Below are 21,934 nucleotides of genomic sequence, written 5' to 3' on the forward strand. Positions count from 1 at the left end.
TCCCCTATAGAGTTGTCGCAATTGCAGCAGATTTTACCATTCCCATGGTCACAGCGTCATATCCCTTTCTTGGGTATCAAACTGACTCCTAGATTATCAGACCTTTATGCAGCTAACTATCTTCCGATGCTTAACCACCTCTCAACCCTTCTGACCAAATGGTCTTCCCTTCCCCTCGCATGGCTCGGCAGAATAGCAGTTATCAAGATGTCAATCCTCCCAAAAATTCTATATCTGTTTAGAGTCCTCCCTGTCCCAGTACCTCCTCATTACCTCCGCACACTGCAGCTGTAAGGGACCGCCCGGCGGTACCACTAGCACTCCACTGAATAGGCGTCCCCAGCGCACGGAGTCTAAGTCCCAGGGTGCTTGTTCACCAGGGCCCCTGATGGTGGGGATGGACTTGGAGCCCCCTGAGACCAGGTCGTGGCTACTGGGTGCGTCCGTCAGTGGTAGTGGTATGCGCCAAGGGCTCCCACGGGAGAGAGTCTGATATGAGGAGGTCAGAAGACCCCACTGCGAGGGATGGGCGGATGGATGGATGGATGAGCAAGGTCAGACGGGCCGGGTCGGTAACAGAGAGGACGGTAAGGTACAAGGCAGCGGGCATAGAATGGTCGGGTCACACGCCAGGTCAGCAACAGCAGGTCAAATCCAATAGGGGGCATTCAGGAGAGAGGTCAGGCAAAGCAAGGGTCTGGGCAGGAGAAAACAGCAAGGTCAAAGCACAATCCGGGTCAGCAACTTACTAGAACAGGTTCAGGTACAGGATACAGGATGCAGGGTAGGATACGACCAGAAGGCACCAAATGACAGCTCAGGGCCGTTTAAATATCGCGCCCTGCTTGCCATTGGTGCCCAGCGGGCGGCCGCGGCTTCTACTGCGCATGCGCGAACTCGCGCGCCGCGGCCGGCCCGGACCTCGAGCTCGCGTCCCTGCACAGGGCGGCATACTGCGCCTGCGCCGGGACCATCGCGGCGGGGATCGTGGCGATCCCTGACATTGCCCCCCCCTACGGGCAACCTCCGGATGCCCACCCGATCTCTCCACCACGGGTGGTCACGAAGAAACCTCCGGACAAGTCTGGGTGCATGGACATTATGGGCTGGTTCCCAAGAATTGTCCTCAGGGCCATAGCCCTTCCATTTGATAAGAAATTGGGTCTGGCCCCCCCTTCTTCGGCACTTTAGGATTGTTTCCACCTCAAATTCCTCTTGTCCCTCCACCGTTATGGCCTCCGGAGGTCTGGATTCTCGTTCTGGGAAGGCATCCGGGATCACAGGTTTAAGTAAGGACATGTGGAAGACTGGGTGGATCTTGAGTGTGTCAGGAAGATCGTGAGTTCGTAGGCCACTTCGTTGACCATCCGTTTGATGCAGAAGGGGCCTATAAATTTGGGTCCCAATTTCTTCGACGGGCAAAGCATCTTCAAATTGGACGTCGCTAGCCAAACCTTCTCCCCAGGCCGCAACACCAGGTCTCCCCTCCGTTTCCTGTTGAATGCCTTCCTGTAGTCTTTCTGGGCCCGACTGATGGCCTCTTGAAGCTTCTTATTGTTCGCGGAGAAAAACGTTACCACATCTTGCGTTGCTGGTACTGGGCATTCCGAGACCAAATCCGGGAGGAAGATGGGGTGAAAACCATAGTTGGCAAAGAACGGGGACTGTCCCATCGCTGAATGGCGGGCGTTTTTGTACGCAAATTCCGCTAGGGGTAGAAGTGGCATCCAGTCATCTTGAGTAAATGAAGTGTAGCATCTTAAGTATTGCTCCAGGGTCTGATTTGTCCTTTCGGTTTGACCGTTAGTTTGAGGGTGGAATGCAGAGGAGAGGGATAATTTGATGTCCAGGGCTTTGCACAGAGCTCTCCAAAATCTTGATGTGAACTGGACCCCCCGGTCCGAGACAATGTCTTCGGGGACCCCATGCAGCCTTACCACCTCACGAATGAAGACTCGCGCAGTTTCGGCTGCCGAGGGGGTTTTCTTCAACGGGATGAAGTGGCCCATCTTGGACAAGCGGTCCACGACCACCAGGATTGCCGTGTGGTCTAGCGATGGCGGAAGCTCGACTATAAAGTCTAACGAGATCTTTTGCCAAGGCCATTCAGGGATCGGTAAGGGTCGCAGCAGACCCCAAACTTTGTTTCTTGATGGCTTGTTCTTCTGGCAGATGATACAGGACCTTACATAGCCCTTACAATCTTTAGCCATGTACGGCCACCAGAAGGAGCGTTGGAGAAGTTCCAGGGTCTTTTCTGGGCCAAAGTGCCCCGCCATCGGGTGGTCATGGCAATGCCCCAAGACCAGGGTTCGGGCTTCCTCCGGCACCACAATCCGATCTTCCCTCCATAGGAGTCCCCCCTTGTTCTGGAGGGGCCCTTCGACCGGGGTAGAGACGGTTGCGGATGCCTCCATTATCTTGGAACGAAGGTCCGACTGAAGGACCAAGAAGTTACCCGAGGACAGGATGGTGTCGGGTACTGGAATCTCCTTGGCATCCTCATACATACGTGATAACGCATCTGGCTTAGTGTTCTTTGATCCAGGCCAGTACGTAATATGGAAGTTGAATCTTGAAAAGAATAGTGCCCATCTTGCCTGACGCGGGCGTAGACGCTTGGCGGTTCTCAGATATTCCAAGTTCTTGTGGTCAGTAAATATTAAGATGGGGTACACAGCACCTTCCAGCAGGTACCTCCATTCCTCTAATGCCGTTTTGATCGCCAGTAGCTCTCGATCACCGATGTCATAATTCTTCTCTGCTGGGGTAAGCTTCCGTGAGAAGAAAGCTACAGGATGGAGCAATTCCTTGGTGCCTTTCCGCTGGGAGAGGATGGAACCTACCGCATTTTCGATGCATCCACCTCCAAGATGTAGGGCAGGGCGGCGTCTGGGTGACCCAAAATGGGTGCCGAGGTGAACAGCTTCTTCAAGGCTTCAAAAGCTTCCTGAGCCTCTGGTGTCCATCTAAACCGGGTTCCCAGCTTGGTTAGCTGAGTAATGGGGGAGACCAGACCTGAGAAGTTCTTGATGAACTTCCGGTAAAAATTTGCAAAACCGATAAATCGTTGGACGCCTTTCCTGTCCGTGGGTTCAGGCCAATCCAGTATTGCAGCGACCTTCTGAGGATCCATCGCGACCCCGCGGTGGAGATAATCAGGCCCAAGAAAGTAATGCTGGATTGTTCGAAACAACATTTCTCTGCCTTGGCGTACAACCCATGCTGCCGCAATCGCCCCAATACCCTTGCTACATGTATTCTGTGTTCCCCCAGAGAAGGGGAGAAAATCAAAATGTCGTCTAAATAGACGATAACAAAGACATCCAGGAAGTCCCTAAAAATATCATTCACAAAGTGTTGAAAAGTGGCCGGAGTATTGCACAACCCGAACGGCATGACCAAATATTCAAAGTGGCCGAAACGGGTGCGGAAGGCCGTCTTCCACTCGTCCCCCTCCCTTATGCGAACCAAGTTGTACGCTCCCCTCAAATCCAGCTTTGTAAAGACCACTGCTGTTTTTAAACTTTGGAATAACTCCGGTACTAACGGCAGTGGGTAACGGTTCTTATTGTGACCCTGTTCAACTCCCGGTAATCGATACATGGCCTTAAAGTTTTGTCCTTCTTTTCAACAAAGAAAATTCCCGCCCCCGCCGGTGAAGTGGAGGGGCGGATGAACCCCTTCTGGAGGCTGTCCTCGATATATTCCTTCAGGGCCCCCAATTCGAGTTCTGAAAGGGGGAAGATTTGCCCAAAAGGAATTTCTGAACCGGGTAACAGGTCAACGGGACAGTCATAAGGTGGGGGGGTAGAGTATCGGCTCCCCGTTTGCTGAACACATCTAGAAACTCATGGTAGGCTGCAGGGATTACTTGTTTTAATTCGGCTTCCCCCTCAGAGCACAGGAGGATTTGGGGGACCCCCGGGCCCGAAGTGTGGCAGTATACCCGACAGTATGGGGAAGGGAACGAGATTACTCCGGTCTCCCAGTCAATTTGGGGGTTATGGGCCCGTAACCATGGGAGCCCCAAAATGACTGGGAAGAGGGGTGAAGCTATAGCATCCAGGCGGAGGAGTTCCTGGTGCTGGCCGGCAATGACGGTGGCAATGGACGGGGTTTCCTGGTTCACTACCCCCGATTTTATCCGGGAACCGTCGGCCAAATAAATATTGAACCCCTTCTGTTTCAATTGGAGAGGAATACCCTGCTGGTGAGCAAAATTAATGTCCAAGAAGCAGCTGCATGCCCCCGAATCAACTATGGGCGAAACCTCCACGGTCCTTTCTGGAAGCTGAAAGGATCGGGGCACCACTAAGTATTGGGAAGGACTAACATTGCCAATGGACAAGGAAGAAGAGGTGCACTTACTCGGTTTCTGCGGGCAGGATCGTGCCATGTGACCAGCTTCACCTCAGTAGAGGCACAGGTTCTGGGATCGTCTGCGCTGGTGTAACTCCGGAGATAGTTTAGGCCGTGCCAGACCGAGTTGCATGGGTTCAGGGATATCTCCAGGTGGCCGGTTCTGGATGTTTGGCCTAGGTGCTTGACTGGGACCTTGAAATGGCCCCCAGGGATTTCCATGACCCTGACCGGACCTCTCAAACCTGCGTTCCCGCAGTCTACGGTCAATCTTAATAGTCAGCGCAATTAAGTCCTCTAAAGTCTCAGGCACCTCCACCCGGGCGAGCTCATCTTTCAGGCCTTCTGATAGGCCTATTCGGAACTGATGCAGGAGTGCAAACTCGTTCCAGCGTGTGTCCCCCATCCAGCGCCTAAACTCGGATGCGTACTCCTCCGCCGCTCCACGGCCTTGCCGGAGCGTGTACAAAGTAGCTTCAGCAGAAGCTGCCCGCTGTGGGTCATCGTATAGGATGGCCATTGCGTCAAAAAAAATGTCAACCGAACTAAGGTGAGGGTCATTTTTTCCCCGCAGTCGGTGGGCCCAGTCTTGGGGTTCACCCTGCAAGAGGGAGATGACGAACCCCACCTTCACGGATTCGGTCACAAAGGTCCGTGGTTGCAACTCAAAATAGAGAAGGCAGGACTCACGGAACGACCTGAAGCGTGTGTGGTCCCCGTGGAAACGTTCTGGTATGGGTACTCGGGGTTCGGCCGCCGGGAGTGGTGCGGAAGCCCCAGAAACCGGCACAGGGGCTGCTACGGCCGGGGGTGTGGGGACCGTGGCCTGTGGGGCAGGAACGGATATAGTGCAGGCCTGGAACTGATTCTCTATCTGCTGACATCTGTCCTGCAGGGCCGATACGGCCTGAGTCAAATTAGACAGGTGCCTGCAGATCTCCTCAAGCGGCGAGGGCCCTCCTCTAGACTCAGTCATGGTACTGTAAGGGACCGCCCGGCGGTACCACTAGCACTCCACTGAATAGGCGTCCCCAGCGCATGGAGTCTAAGTCCCAGGGTGCTTGTTCACCAGGGCCCCTGATGGTGGGGATGGACTTGGAGCCCCCTGAGACCAGGTCATGGCTACTGGGTGCGTCTGTCAGTGGTAGTGGTATGCGCCAAGGGCTCCCACGGGAGAGAGTCTGATATGAGGAGGTCAGAAGACCCCACTGCGAGGGATGGGCGGATGGATGGATGGATGAGCAAGGTCAGACGGGCCGGGTCGGTAACAGAGAGGACGGTAAGGTACAAGGCAGCGGGCATAGAATGGTCGGGTCACACGCCAGGTCAGCAACAGCAGGTCAAATCCAATAGGGGGCATTCAGGAGAGAGGTCAGGCAAAGCAAGGGTCTGGGCAGGAGAAAACAGCAAGGTCAAAGCACAATCCGGGTCAGCAACTTACTAGAAAAGGTTCAGGTACAGGATACAGGATGCAGGGTAGGATACGACCAGAAGGCACCAAATGACAGCTCAGGGCCGTTTAAATATCGCGCCCTGCGCTGCCATTGTTGCCCAGCGGGCGGCCGCGGCTTCTACTGCGCATGCGCGAACTCGCACGCCGCGGCCGGCCTGGACCTCGAGCTCGCGTCCCTGCACAGGGCGGCATACTGCGCCTGCGCCGGGACCATCGCGGCGGGGATCGTGGCGATCCCTGACAGCAGCGTCGCATCTTTTCCTATGTATGGGGCAATACTCTTCCTTGTATACCTCGCTCCACCCTATATCGCCCTAAGCTCAGTGGAGGTCTGGGCCTACCCGATATTAGCAAATATTATCAGGCAGCGCATTTAGCCCAGTTGCCTAAATACCATGCAACTTTTGAGATCCCTCAATGGGTTGCGCTTGAATCGATAGAATGTGACCCCTTATCTACCGCAAACTTACTCTGGTTGAGGCCGATGGACCGCCGCTCTATAACCAACCCCATCACTTCTCACTTTCTATCCTTATGGGACAAACTGAAAACCTGCTATCTTCTCCAATCACCACATAATCCTATGCTCTCGTTCCTGCAAAACCCAGCTTTCCCCCCAGCTTGGCAGAAACCCCTTTTATTTAAAGCCTAGTCCTCTGCTAATTTACTCCGTACACATAATTTCCTACAGAGGAATAAGTTTAAATCCTTTGCCTCGCTGCGGGAAACGCATAGCCTCCCAGCCTCCGAGATATTCCGATACTTGCAGCTACAACACTTTTACACCCCCTATACCACAATAGCCAATCGGCCAGACACCATGTCTTTCTTTGAACGAGCATGCTACAAAGACCCTCATAGACGTGGGCTTATCTCCTGCTTATATTCACTCTTCACCACTTCGATTACCACGTCCCCCCTCTGTATACCCATAAGTGGGAAGCGGATATGGGAAAGAAATTTGACCCGTCTGAATGGGACCGCATTTGGGCCAACACAAAATCATCCTCACAGAACATTGTAGCATTGGAAACAAATTATAAAGTCTTAACCCGATGGTACTTAGTCCAGGCGAGAATCGCAAAATTTACCCCTAATTACTCACCCAACTGTTTTAGAGACTGTACGGACCCAGGAATGCATTATCATATGTGGTGGGACTGTCCAATAGCCCAAACCTTTTGGGGTGAAATCTTCACCATGATATCTACACTTAGCACTATCACCCTACAACCCGACCCATCAATAGCCCTACTCAATCAATGCCCCCCTGGCATCTCCAATTCGCAATTTAAGCTCATCATGCAAGTTACGATGGCGGCTAAGCAGGTTATAGCAAAATCCTGGAAATCCGCCACCTTGAGTATCGCGGCCGTCAAAACTAGAATAACACAAGCCATGATACATGCAAAGGTGGAAGCCCCAATTCTTGACACGATTCCTAAATTCTTGTGCATATGGAGTAGAGCGCTTCCTCCCCCCTAACTTTGACGAATCACTCTTTCTCCCCTGATTTGTATACTATGCGCTTTGGATATAATCAATAGCCCTTTGTACGTAGCACGCAGGGGCTGTTGTAAACTTGTTGAACGCTCATGGAGTCATGGTTGTTGTTCCACTTTCCCTCTCCCCCCTTCCACCCCGGTCTGACTTCCCCTTCAAACTTCCCCCTATTTTTTTAATGCACTCGGGAGACATTACCTTGATTGGCTGGAACAATAATGTCTTTTATTGTCAACTTTTTTCTACCTGTTTATGCTAGTAGCATATAGATATTTGTACTGTGAATCTCATTCATTTTTTATATCCTATTGCCACTTCCATGTCCATTGTACATTAGCAATGTCTCCTTGTTTGTTCCATTCTGCTTTATTGTTAATAAAATTGTTTGAACAAGAAACATGGAAAATGCTTTCCATTTCTGATGATGAAAAAAGTCTCTGGACAGCATTTGGATATTGAACAGTTAAAAAACGCTTCTAAACTCAAACGCTTATAAACGTGGTTAGCCGCATTTACAAGCGTTTGAAACACTGATAAAATCTACTCCTGAACGCAAGTTTGTTGCATTCAAAAAAATGACTGTAAACTCAACTGCCTGTAAACGACATTATTATTATTATACAGGATTTATATAGCGCCAACAGTTTGCTCAACGCTTTACAATTAAACGGGAAACAATACAGTTCAATACAAGAGGGTTAGGAGGGCCCTGCTCCTTGGAGCTTACAATCTAAGAGATCGTGTACATGGACACATAGGAAAACATTAGGGAGACTTCAGGGACTGCTTGAAAAAAACTCAGAAAAGCTCCTAAACGTGAGTTTATCAGCTGCAGTGTACATGAACCCTAAAACATAAAAAACAGAGATGCGCCATTTCTTGCAATGCAACACATTGCGACTCCTGGTGGTTTGTGGTGTGCTGCAACATGGGCATTGGAGCTGCATTACCTTAGCACATTGGGGTGTCAAAATGAAAGGCACTACAACAAACACACATTACATGAATTGTAGTGATGCATATGTTATTGCGCACATTACTGAAAAGCATGGTAACGGAAATATGTGACTGGGCCCTACATTTTTTTTTTCAGGTTTGGTTGTGCACATCTGCGAAAAAGAAATGTTTGATGGTTGGATTTGCCAATGTTTAGCCAGGTTACCTGTATTTTTTCCACTTAAGCAATCAGCTTCCTCTATATTTATATCTTTCTCTGTGGTTTGATTGAATTTCACCTTGAACTGTTTGTTTAATCGTAGGAACATAATGAGCAGCACACATTCAAGTGATTGGAAAATAATGAACACGTTTAAACAACCCGGAGAGCACAAGAAAATGGCAGCTGTTCGTTCCGTAAATGATTGTTCGTTATTCAAATTGGGAGATAACTCCGGTTCTTCTTTGCTAAGGCTCATCAATTAGATGCACAATTCTTCTAGCTAAGTTGAAGTATATCTTTGTAAGGGGTAATTTTCTTGCTTTCCAGCTGCAGAATCACGTACATTCACCATTTGTAGAAGGAATGGAGAAATGACAGACACACCTCGCTGAATTTGTCCAGACAAATCATTTTACACAGGAAAAAGTCATTTCACATAGACAGCTAACTCATTTCTTAGCACTAGGTACATGCATGCAATCAGATTCATGCTTAAAAGGTCTCCTCATTTGTAATTCTCGTAATATGGGACCAGTGACTTGTGACTGTTTACATTGCATTGATGTTTTTATTGAATTCAATTGGTGTCTTAAACATGCAATGCCTCCAAACCAGGCAGAAAACAGTCCTTGCTAAATAATTATCACAGTCAAAACAGCGGAATGTTTACATCCACTCACTGCAGAATAATTGCCACCTGTATTTCTTCAAAGGCTCTTTCAATGTTCATTTTAGTCTTAGCTAAGGAAAGGAAAATGAGGGAACACAAGTCATAAGATGTAATTGAATTACAGATCATAAAAAAATAATGCATATAATTGAAAGGCAATGATTTCACAAATAAGTGACCTTTAAAGGAAATCTATAGCTTTTTAATTAAGTGTTTTTATGTGTATGAAATACTGTATAAAGCAAACATAGACACATGTTTTATATATTTATTACTTGTGACCAGCAATTGAAAAACAAAAACATAAACCTTCCTACCTGCAGCATGTGTTTTTCGCCTGCATAAGATATGAATTTTAGGATGTCATTTGTTGTCATGTACATACATCCTATAGTAGAGTAAATGTTCACATTCTGATGTCAGAAGTTTCTGTTTGCTTTCAAACATTAGGCATGTTGCATGGCACTGAAAGGGTTAGTGCATGACTTTTATCTGTAGTCTAAGAACTGACACTTCTTGCGAAGAAACTATATATCCCACAATCCCTGGGTCTCCTAGTCTAGTGCTTGTGCACATGAGAGCTACTAATTAAATCTGACACAGACACTTCTCATGCACAGCAATTAATAGAGAGCTACCCATGCTAGAAGAGATGTGTTTCATGACATTAGAACTCCCACATTTGTGCTGCAACACAGAGAATATGGCAAGGCATGCACTGGATGCTATGTGACCCAAAACAAGAAGTTTTCTGTCCCTTTAATGAATAGGGACAAGATAGGTGAATGAATACATGGACATAGGGGATTCAATCAAACATGACACCACAAACTGCAGCCATAACACACTTCTCATGCAGAGCAGCCATAACACACTTCTCATGCAGAGCAATTAATAGAGAGCTACCCATGATAGAAGAGATGTGTTTCATGACATTAGAACTCCCACATTTGTGCTGCAACACAGAGAATATGGCAAGGCATGCACTGGATGCTATGTGACCCAAAACAAGAAGTTTTCCGTCCCTTTAATGAATAGGGACAAGCTAGGTGAATGAATACATGGACATAGGGGATTCAATCAAACATGACACCACAAACTGCAGCCATAACATGTGAGCCCCTTATTACAAGGTAAGGCAAACAGACAACAAAAGGAATATAACTACATTAATACCTACTTAAAATAAGAAAAACTTTTAAAAATATATGATGCCTTTTTTACCAAGTAGACTTACAACTATGCTGTAAATAACTAATCATCCCTAGCCAGCTTTACAATCTAAAGTCCTTATCTGACATGGACACATATATTAGTGCCCATTTGGACAGGAGCCAATTAACCTACTAGTATGTATTTGGAATGTGGGAGGATACTGGAGTACCTTGAGGAAATCCACGCAAGCACAGCAAGAACATGCATACTGCATGCAGATACTATCCAGACCAGGATTTATTTGCTGTAATCCTGATACTGGCTACTAGCTTTAGGAGGAGGCAGCGACATCACACCATAAACCGGAGATGTCCATTTTGTTGGAAGTTTTCTTAGTTGTAATGCTTGGAAACTACAGTGCACATTTTAAGCTAAGTATATGGCATTTTTTGTAGCGCTACTCCTGTAGGAGCCACTGGAATACTGTCCAGGTCCTCCTGAAATACCTTGCACTGCAGCCAGGCACATAGGTTCATTCACTTGGTTCTCCAATATTCAGTCTAGAAGTGCTGTTTTTGTTAGTTTTATATTTTGAAGAGTAGGAATGGGGATGCGGGAGATTAGTGGGAGCTGTAATGGAGTCCTTGCTTGAACCAAACAGTGGACTTCAGCTTTAAGCAGCAGCAACAAGTAGTAGCAGTAACTTCTTTAGAGCCCCAGAGCAGTGTCCCTTTAGGCGGTGGTGGACAGATGGACAAATCTTTTCAGAAAACAAGTTGGTATTCCCTTTGTTAAACCCACAGCTGAATTCTTAGCACCAGAGGGAGGTTAAACAGCAGACAGTCTCTAGGATCCTTCCTCCATGATACCAGAGCAGATCTTCAGGAGACAGCCCCTCATTCAGCATAGCAGAACCTGAGTTTCAGCAATTCAGACCCTCAGGTAGTCCACCTGAGGCCTACAGCAGCAGCTACCTGGGAGGGCAACATGCCCTCTCCAGGCTTGGGCAATCCTAGCCAATTAAGGCTCAGAACTCTGTGTGCTCAGTGAATATATACAGTTACTCAGCATGCCTTGGAGCCTTTCACTCTGGGATAGGCTGAGGCTGTATCAATATTTATACTGCCATCTGCATAGCTCCACACCTATCATCCAGGAACTTCAGCAGTCTCCTGGATATAGAAGAATCAGACCTCACTAAACAATCACAGCTGACTTAGTACAGTGAGCTAACCCTGCTTTTTCCAAATGATGGACTCCTGACACTCCAACTGATTATCTCCGTCAGAGAGCTGCTTCTTCAACACTGGAACCCAGGAACTGGTGATTATAGCTGCGAAGTGCTCCCAAGAATTAGATGACAAATAGGAACTGTTTTTGTTGAAAATGCACACAGAATTTATACCACACAAAATCAGATAAGTGCTTAATCACATTATCCTAAACAATGCAAACTTTAAACAGTAATATCATCAGTATATCTAACAAGTACATCTAAAGAACAGCTAGCAGCTAACAGTAACGTAATTAAACAGTGATATAATTAACAGTAAGCTAATCAACAGCCAGGCACCCAGACCAGCTTTGATTAGTCAGGAAGTCCACAGCCATGGATACACAAAGTACATTACACATGCTGTTTTTCAGGTGTTTTGCTTTCACTTGTGTAATTTGTTCATTAGAAAAGTCAACATAAGACAAAACGCATACGTTCTACCAGTCTAAAAAGATGGAACTAATTTATCTTCTTGGATTCCTTGAATGAGATTGTTGATAAATATTTCTGTCCCATGTGGAGGAGCTTCTCCAACCCAGTCTGCAGGAGGGCTAACATATTTCCTCTGACCATTAACCTGTACAAGATTAATATTACACCTTTCCATCCACTCCAGAAGTAAAGCTTTATTGTCTTTATTCAGAGAATTAATCCAAGCTGCGCTGTCAGCATTCATTACGTTGTTGTCCATCATTAGAGAATGATCTGCTCTCTCTATGGGATCAGAGCTTGAACTGAGCTGTTTTAGGGATAGAAGGCTAGCTTCTAGTCCCTTCCAAAAACCCTGTTCCAGTTGGGTCTGTCACATTTCTCCCCCCTCAATGGTAGACTAATCAGGTTCCAGACCTCCACCTGGTCTGGAAATGCGTTGGTCGGGCAGAGTGAACCCATATAGTTGGTCCACACAATCTCAATTCTTGGTCACAGGTAAGAGTTGTCGTCGGTAGGTGTGGTGCAGAGGACCCCCTGTCCAGCTGCCAGCCCTTCAGTTGGGAGGTCTTTATCATTCAGGAGCTCAGTCTGCTGCTGTAGAGAGGGACCGAATGACCTGACTCCCTGAAGCGGTGAAGACATGAGGTGCTAGGCAGAGGCCAGTAGCACTCTGTCCTGTTGCTAGCACTTCAGCTGGGAGGTCTTTACCATTCCAGGGCTCGGTCTGCTGCTGGGGAGAGGGGCCAAGTGCCACAAATGCCTGGACTGTGAAGACACAGTAGGAGCTAGACAGAGGACAGTGGCGCACTGCCCTGTTGCCAGCACTTCAGCTGGGGACCTCACATCCTCTGCTCTGGCTAACTGTTGGAGAGGGAGGATGGCTTTCTCCACTCCCAGACTATGGATCTGCCACTGGAGAGGGAGGATGATCACCTCCTCTCCCAGACTGTGCATCTGTTGCTGAGGAGTGAGGATGGCTTCCTTCTTTCCCAGGTCCTTGAACTTCCATTGAGGATATGAACTGGCTGCACCATCTCCCGTACCCTCATCTGACTGCTGGGACAACTTTTCTCTGGTACCATCTCCAAGGTGCACGGATCCCTGCTGGGGAGGGAAGACAGTTTCCTTTGCTCCTGGGTCATCAAACTGCCGCTGGAAAGATGAGATGGTTGCTCCATCTCCTGGACTCTCAGACTCCCCCTGTGGAGCAAGGATGACATCCTTCACTCCCGAGTCCCTACACTGCTGCTGGGGAAGAAGAATCACCATCTTATCTCTCTGGGCCCCTGGAACTGCTGCAGGTGTGGGGCAGAGGTCTTGAACCATCTGTCCGGTGGCCAGTGCTTCAGCTGGGAGTTCAAGCTTCCCTGCCTCGACCTGTCGCTAGGGAGAGGGGCCACCTGCCCTGGCTCCCTGGAGATTCGGAGGTGTTGCCAGTGTTGGGCAGAGGTTGGTAGCACTCTGCCTCAATGCCAGCTCTTCTGCTTTAGGCTCACTGGGTTGTTCCTCCTTAGCAAAAAATTCTATTACATCTGATGCTAGTGGCTAGGGATAGGGGTTCACTATCTCCTCTCCCTGGATCCCTGGATCCGCTGAAGGTGCTGGGCAGCGGTTGGCAATGCTCTACCCTGATGCCAGTGCTTCTGCTGGGGAGGCCACATCCTCCTCTCTGGCTGGCTGTATGGTGAGAGAATGACTTCCTCTTTTCCCTGCTGCTCCAGAATTGCTGAAAATACAGGTTACAGGCTGGCAGCACTTGTGCCCAGAGCCAGCACTTCGGCAGGTGACTCATAATCCATAACATCTTTGAATGCTGTGGCATGCTGTTGACCTGTCGAACAGTCTTTTATATGCTTGTTCCATCTCCTATTCTTGTGTGACTCTAAAGTCCAAGTCACTGTTCAATCTGATCTCACTGCAAAGTTCCAATTCCCTAAAATCTCAGATGTCATTTCAGCTCCACTTCGCTGAACTACCGAACTGTGAATCATCTTGAAGCACCTCAAATATCAATCCATAGGGAGGACTTTTCCGTAACAGTCTTTCTCCACTTTGAGAGCTTCCCTTTAGAGCTCCTGGCAGATTGCGTCTCTCATTCCCAGCACATCCTGGGCAAAACCAGGCTCTCTATACTGGGTGAACCTCCGTACTGGGTAAACTTCCGTACTGGGTGAACGTCTCTTGCATTTGACACTAGAACTCCACTTCCATGGCAACCAGCTCCTGGAACACTTCTCCACTATAACCTAACACTGGGTCCTGGTGGTGGTTTGGATATACCTGACCAGAGAAAGCATCCCACTGCTGCCACCAAATATAATGGACTCCTCACACCTCGACTGGGTATCTCCAACTCCTTACCGCTGGAACCCCAAGAACAGGTGATTATAGCTGGGAAATGCACCCAAGAATTAGAAGACACTAGCTTAGGTGCAAACAGGAACTTTTGTTATTGAAAAGTCACACAGAATCTATACCACACAAAATCAGATAAGAGCTTGATCACATTATCCTGATGCAAACTTTAAACAGTGATATCATCAGTACATCTAACAGTACATCTAATGAATGGCCCTAATTAAACAGTGATCTAATTAACAGTAAGCTAATCAACAGACAGGCATCCAGACCATCTTTGATTATTCAGGGAGCCCACCCCAGACAGTCTGACAACAAGTCTACAGCCATGGATACACATAGTACATTACACATGCTGTCTTTCAGGTGTTTGGCTTCCACTTATGTAATCTGTCCATTAGAAAAGTCATCATAAGACAAAACTAATACAATATTCTAGTAGTCTAAAAACAGTGGCCGTAATTTTTTTCTTGAATTCCTTGAGGAAGATTGTTGATAAATATTCTCCAACCCAGTCTGAAGCAGGGTCACCACTGTTCATTTCCATTGACCATTAACCCATACAAGATTAATATTACATCTTTCCACCCATCCCAGAAGAAAAACTTTATTGTCTTTATTCAGTGAATTAATCCAAGCCTTGTTCTCAGCATTGTCATCCATCACTAGAGAATGATCTGTTCTCTTCATGAGATCAGAGGCTGAACTGAGCTCTTTTCCATGCTCTTACCGAGAGAAGCAGACAAAATCCGCAGTCTCTCTATGGGTCATAATCAGTGGGTAGAAGGCTAAAATCTAGTCCCCTCCAAAAGCGCCTGTCCTGGTTGGGTCTGTGTCACCTATCAAAAGCATAACTAATCCTAGCTATCTAATCCTAGTGCCTATTTAGGAGGATGCTACATCTAAATAAAAAATATTGCACTTTATACGAAGAGCACTATATAGCCTTCATTGGTGAAGGGATACGCACAAGTGGTGAAATAAACATCCTAGAGAATTATTGTCAAAGTGGAAATCCAGAAGAGTTTTTTGGCATCCATATGAAGGGTTTTTGGCACGATATGAATATTCACTGTTTGAGATTACATTTAAAGTGGATATATAGACACATTGGAATCTTTGCTTAATGATATTAATTGATTAAATATTGTTTATCTCACAGGATATTTATAATTTATTCTCTATTGTTTGCTAAGTACTGCGGGGCACTGACTTAAATATTTTATTCACTGTTTTACACTTGTGGGAACACAGGAAGGCATCAGTACTGACACATACATATGGGTTTTTTTTGTATCATTAAGAACATCTTCATTTACACGTATGGGTTTAATTAGTATTGATCTTTTGTAGACAAGTGGTGTATTGCATGTTTATTGAGTTTATTTGATATTCTATCAACACTCTTCCTAATAGTGATTGCACTTGGGGTTTTTAATCTATTTTCTTTTACAGCAAGAACATGGAAACTGCATGCAGATAGTATCTAGACCAGGATTTACTGCTGTAATTCTCATACTGGCTACACTGTCATCAATCATGACCTGAAAAAGTATGTACAGTAGCATGGTCACTAGACACATGATTGTTCAAGGTAAGTGATTCACTAAATAGTGAAGCATGGATAATTGTGACAGCCCAAAGCTTGCATCTATAAAAACAGTTAAGCAATGGTAGCTCCTATGTTAGCGCCCACCTCAACCTTACACGGATCTAATATTCATTTGAAAAGGTTTAGAAAAAAATGTTTACTTTTTTAACTTAAAGCAACTCTGTTGCTAAAATCAGTGTTGAAAAGAAAGCCATCCCCTGAATGAAGCCACTGAATTATCTCTCCTGCCACTTGTGTTGCTGATCTGTGCTGTTGTGAAGAGAAAACCTGCAGAACCTAACGCCTCCCAATCCAACCCCCCTGGCTTCTCTTTACAATAGTGAAGATCGGCCAGTGAGTATTCAATAGCTTCTTTGCAGGAACAGCTTTAAAATTGATTTTAGTGATAGAGCCGCTTTAAGCAAAAGCTATTTGCTTTCCTGTTTTAACAAGGATTGATATTTAACAATAAAATAACAGGCCTGTGCTGATAACTATTTGTTGTTGCAAATTTCTTTATATAGAGTTTCTAATCTATGTACATTTTTATAAATTTTGGTTCAAATACTGCCATCAACCAAGTATAAGATACATACCAGGTGACCTAGAACAACCCCTAAACAGGTATTATAACATCCAGAAAGAAGATCCTGTTAGGTATTTGGTTCCATGTTAGTAAAGAGGATTTTAGAGCTAATACATTATTAGCAGATTAGGAAGGTTCAAAGAATGAACGGAATTAGAAGGTATTACCTTTTGTAAATGATAGTAAAAAGCTTTTTTGTCTATCAAAAATAGAGAAAATGCTTAAAGGTATGGAGCTAACTATTTTTTGTTTTATTTATATTCTTTTACAAAGAATTTTATTGCAAAATAGATAAAATCAGAGAATCAGTCAAAAACAGATGCACTGACCGACAGGAATAAAACATACAAGTTTTCTGATAAATAATACAGAGTATGTACTGATGGAAAGACAAGAAAATAAACTTTGTGCACAAGTGCCGTATATAAAAAAAGGAAAACAAAACAATAAGTTGCAAAAATGGCAGACATTTAGATACCAATGACATAATAAAAAGAAAAGAAAGAGAGGAATGAAGAGAAAGGAGACAAAAACAAAACAAAAAAACAAAAACAAAAAAACAAACAAAGAAAAGGGCTCCGGGGGGACCGTGATGGAAAAAATAAAAATAAAATAATATGTAAATCTTAGATCGACAAGAGGGACTGGTCAAATCTCGACGGTTGGGCTATATCAAGCCAGGGACGCCAGGTCTGCAGGAACTTTGTATGGGTGTCTAACAGTATAGCCGTCAGCTTTTCATTAACCATTATAAAGTTCATCTGATTTTTGACAGCCTCGAAGCTGAGGAGGGGAGTCTTCCAAGACCTCGCGATCGTCAGCTTGGTAGTCATGAATAGATGCGATGCCAGCTGCCGTTCAGGACGAAGTAGGCCCACTAATGGTTTAAATAAGAACGCTTCATACGGGTTTTGCTTAATGTCTGTGTGAAGCATAGTGCGGAGAAGGGCATAAACCCTGATCCACAATCTGCAAACCTTGGGGCGAGTCCACCAAATATGGACCATGGTGCCTATTTGTTGACAACCCCGAAAACAATTCGCGGAGTATGTGGGGATAAAACGAACCAGATGAGCAGGCGTGTAATACCATCTATAACGAACCTTATAGGCATTTTCTAGAATGATAACATTCCTAGAACATTTAGATAATACTTGGGTCATGGTCTGGCCAATCCTGCTGATCCAGAGTGCCCCCAAGTTCCGACTGCCAACGCTGATGATAAGAACGGACTGGAGGCGTTCTAGAAGAAATAATGGAGGAGTAGACCAGAGAAACCTGGAGCATGGGGTCTATGTCTGCATTGACTTTAAAAGGGAGTCAACCTGTAGGGTCCCGAATGCACCTGTAATAATGTATTAATAAAGTGGTGGAGTTGAAGGTAGCCAAAATGCTCCCGCAATGGGATATCATAAGAAGAGCGCAGAGTTTCAAAGGTGAGTATCCGAGTGGGAGAGAGCAAGGAATGTACATTGTGGAAGCCATGGGCTAGCCACCAAGCAAACTGTCCGGGATTGTCACGACCTGGGGGAAATAATGGATTATGTAGAAAACATAGTAACGGCAGGTGGGCAGAAATGAGACCAGTGGAATATTTAATAGAATCCCAAAGATGAAGCGTAAGCGTCAGAGTCGGACTAAGGAATGAAGGGCGATGAATAGGAGGAAGCCACGGCAAAGAAGAGAGTGGTATCGGGTGGGAATCCATCAAGTCTACAGTAGCCCACAAGGGAATATTGCGAGATGCATGAAGATGGGCTAAGGGGGGAATATTGGCCGCCAGATAGTAAGCCTGAAGATTTGGGACAGATAACCCACCCTCGGTCTTACGGGCAAATAAGATTTTTTTGCTAATTCTGGGTCAAGAGGAACCCCAAATGAAAGACAGGAGTTTTCGCTGATGAATACGCAATATATGTGAGGGAACAGGAACTGGTAGAACTCGAAACACGTACAATAATTTGGGAAGATAAGTCATGCAGATCGCATTGATTCTACCGAACCATGAAAGCGGATAGTGAGACCAGGAGGACAACATCTCTGTCAAATCATTAAAGACAGTGGGGAAATTAGCCCGATAGAGTCCATCATAAGTCGGAGTGAGCTTGATTCCTAAATACAGCAGGGCCAGAAGCCATTGAAAAAGGAACTAATGTTTCAGAGTCGCCAACCTTGATGATGAGAGAGTAATCGACATAGCCTTAGATTTGGCAGGGTTGACATGGAGGCCTGAGAGAACTGCAAAGGAATCCAAAACCGCAAGTAGGTTTGGCAAAGTAACCCCCGGATTCGTACCTGACAACAATATATCGTCAGCGAACAGAGATAACTTATGTTGAGAACCAGCTACATCCATTCCCTTAATATCAGCATGCATACGAATGGCTTCTGCCAAAGGTTCTAAACCTAAAATAAATAGTATGGGAGAAAGTGGGCAACCTTGTCTAGTTCCCCTGCCAATCGGGAATGTTGAGGACTCAAAACTGTAATATTTGAGTTTTGCTTGGGGGGACGTATATAGCAAAGAAATCCAACGCAAGAACGAGGGACCAAAGCCAAAATGGTAAAGGACCGACATGAGATAAGGCCAGGACAAAGTGTCAAAGGCCTTGTTGATATCTAGAGATAGGAGCATCATATCAATTTTGCGAGTATGAGCCAGATGTTGTGACTGTAAAATGCGTCTGATGGCATCTCCCGCTTGTCTGTGGGGGACGAAACCCACCTGGTCCTTCTTGATCAGACGAAAAAGGATAGAATTCAAACGAGTGGCTAAGATCTTGGTTAGGATTTTCATGTCGATGTTAATAAGAGAAATTGGCCTGTAATTTACCCAAGAGGAATGATCTCGATCCAGTTTTGGGATTATAACCACATTAGCAGTCAGAGAGTCAGGGAAAAAAGTAAACCCTCCCTTCACCGCATTGTACATAGCGGCAAGGTGAGGAGCAAACACATCAGCTAATTTCTTGTAATATAAAGCCGTGTATCCATCTGGACCTCGGTGTTTGCCCGTCTTCAGATCCGCAATGCAATGCAAAACTTCCGATATTTGAATATCACGAACCTTTAGGTCTTTATGAGCCTGAGTCAAAGTAGGCAAAGACAAATGGGACAAGAAGTCAGAGATAGACTGGGGATCAGCCAGTGTGGGATCCGTATAAAGTCTGGCAAGTCGATGCCGGAATTCCTCCAACACCGCTACAGGATTACTTGTAAGAACATTCTGACGAGTGCGTAGAGAAATCGGTTTAGGGTGGTGCGTAAAAGAGCGCAATCTACATGCTAACATAGAATCCGGTTTACTTGCTTTACTATACCACTTCTGGCGCGTCCAACGCAAAGAGCGCTCAGCCTCATCTGTCAAACAGAGATCCAGTTCCAGGCGGGCCTGATCTAGTAACCTACGGTTCTATGGGGTCGGTACCTGCTTAAATTGAGCCGACGCGCAAGCTAGCTTTAATTCCAGCTGATGCTCTTTATGTTGTCTATCCCTCTTCCACCTCGAAGCTATCTGAATATTATGGCCTCTAAGAACAGCCTTGTAAGCCTCCCATAATGTCACCAAAGAAGAGACAGAACAGAAGTTTAGCTGAAAATATTCTTGGGATTTGCGCAGTAGTTCCACCTGAGTCTCCTTCAGCGAAAGCAGGGAGTCATTCATAATCCAAGAGGAGTAGGATGGATTACAGAGGAGAGATCGACAAACCACCAAAATGGGGTCGTGATCAGACCACGGAACTGTGAGGATAGAGGCGGAACGCACCAAAGGGAGATGTTTACGTAAAACAAAAGCATGGTCAGTTCTAGAGTGAGAATGATGAGGGTGAGAGTAGTAAGTATAATCTTTCCCCCGGGGATGGAACTCACGCCATAGATCTACCATGTGGTTTCTAGTTTTCATCTCAATCTGGACATAGTTCTGCCTTCATCTTTCCTAGGCCTCAGTCAGCAAGAGAAAGATCTCTGCATACCTTGGATGTGGTTCATGCTGTAAGGGTCTTCTTGAAGGCAACAGCACAGGTCAAGAGATCAGATGCTCTATTTGTGCTGCTAGAGGGGCCTAGGAAGGGGCAGGCGGCATCCAAGGTGGCTATTTCTGATTGGATCTGCCAATTGATCATTGAAGCCTATGGTTTGGAAGGTAAAGCTCCACCCTTTCGGGTGAAGGCACATTCCACCAGGAGTGTGGGGGCATCTTGGGCAGTCAGGCATCAGTGGCTCAGGCCGCTACATGGACTTCGGTTCACACATTCACAAGATTCTACCAAGTGGATGTCAGAGCCGCAGAGGATTCTGCCTTTGGAAGCAGTGTTTTACAAATGGCTGAGTAGATCCTGAGCGATTATTGATGGTTGCTATCATGGTGTCACCCTCCCCTCAAATTTCTTATTGCTTTGGGACATCCCACATAGTCATAATTAGCCTGCTCTGTGTCCTGTGATGTACGATAAAGAAAATTGGATTTTTTTCTACAAAATCCATACATCATGGGACACAGAGGTCCCACCCCTCTTTCTGGAATGTCATTGCTTGCTACAATAACTTAGGTAATTCTTGTATAGGAGGGGTTATATAGGGGAGGACCTCCTCTCCGATTGGTCAGCCAGTGTCCATTCACCTATAGGTGGCCTATAACCCACTTAGTCATGAATAGCCTGGTATGTGTCCTGTGATGTACTCCAAGAAATTGATTTTACAGGTAAGTATGTAGGAAAAATCCAAATTTTCTCCCTTCATTGTGCTGGTGTGAAAAGACTGCTAATGACCTACCAGTGGTATTGTCACTCAAAGATCAGGGCATTTTCTTTTGCAGTCAAAGGCAATGCTACCCTCAGGTCTTCTACTGAGTACCTAGGGTGTACTTTATAATAATTGTTGCATTATCCATTGGTCTTGGAAATCCACTGGTAACTGTATTTCACCCTCACAATTAATTAGAATCATGTTAGGTAAATAGAGAATCTGGTATATCTAATTAATTACTCATTATTCCTTTTTACAAATTGCATTTAATGTCTCTTTCTCTTTCTATATATATAGACTAAATTATGGAAACATTACATGATTTGCATTTGTGTAAGTGAAGACATGTTTTGAGTTGAAAGCGGAAATGATGTAACCAGGGGCGGACTGACCGAGGGCCCTGGGTCAGTAGGGGGCCCCACGAGATGCCCCTGGTACCTTTCATAGGCTTTTTTGGGTGTGGTTTGAGTGTGGGTGAGGACACAGGGGCCCCATGATCCCCTATTGCCCATGAGTTGTCAGTCTGCCTCTGGATGTAACATTCTTTTGCTTTTGCTGTGTGATGACATACCTAGCTAACGTGGAAAGCCTCACTTTCATCATTCACTGCGTGTGCTACTAGTAATAGAGTCATGTCAGAGCT

The sequence above is a fragment of the Staurois parvus genome, unplaced genomic scaffold, assembly GCF_062004578.1.
Source record: "Staurois parvus isolate SC_StPar_1 unplaced genomic scaffold, SC_StPar_1.0 ptg000014l, whole genome shotgun sequence".
Lineage (NCBI taxonomy): Eukaryota > Metazoa > Chordata > Amphibia > Anura > Ranidae > Staurois > Staurois parvus.